Here is a 508-nt window from a genome sequence, read left to right as displayed (position 1 = left end):
TTCTTTACAATGAGGGTGGTGAAACACTGGAACAGGTTGCCCAGAGAGGTAGTGGAGGCCCCATCCCTGGAAACATTCAAGGCCAGGTTGGACGGGGCTCTGAGCAACCTGATCTGGTTAGCGGTGTCCCTGCTCCTGCGGGGGGGTTGGACTAGATGACCTCTAGGGGTCCCTTCCAACCCAAAACATTCTATGATTCTATGAAAACGGGGAAGACAAGCAAAACCTTGTTTCCCATACTCTGGGTCGATACCGGAGACTGGCACGGGCTGGGGACACCTTTCGCTGCTGCGAAGAAGCCCTGTGGGTTTACAGGTACGTTAATAACAGATATAATGAGAAGATTTTGGCAGCGAGCTTCGCCAGGCACCAGGGTTTGGAGGGGAGCAGGTGCTTAACCCCCACTGCCTCCCAAATCTACGCCCCTCAGATCGGCCGCGCCCTTAGGCCGCAGCCCGGCCCTTCGCTCCCCCGCAGCCAGAGGAGCTCCCCCGCCGGGGCGAGGGCC

At 58.3% G+C, this 508-nt stretch overlaps 1 protein-coding gene across 1 annotated transcript in view; it reads left to right on the top strand.

Moving 5' to 3' along the window:
- The window catches only part of TMEM65 (transmembrane protein 65), a 42,363-nt gene that overhangs the window by 6,855 nt on the left and 35,000 nt on the right, over positions 1–508 (top strand). The gene's annotated exons all lie outside the window — the stretch shown is intronic.

The sequence above is a fragment of the Egretta garzetta genome, unplaced genomic scaffold, assembly GCF_000687185.1.
Source record: "Egretta garzetta isolate BGI_Z169 unplaced genomic scaffold, ASM68718v1 scaffold50, whole genome shotgun sequence".
Classification (NCBI taxonomy): Eukaryota; Metazoa; Chordata; class Aves; order Pelecaniformes; family Ardeidae; genus Egretta; species Egretta garzetta.
This window is presented reverse-complemented; position numbering and strand designations above follow the sequence as displayed.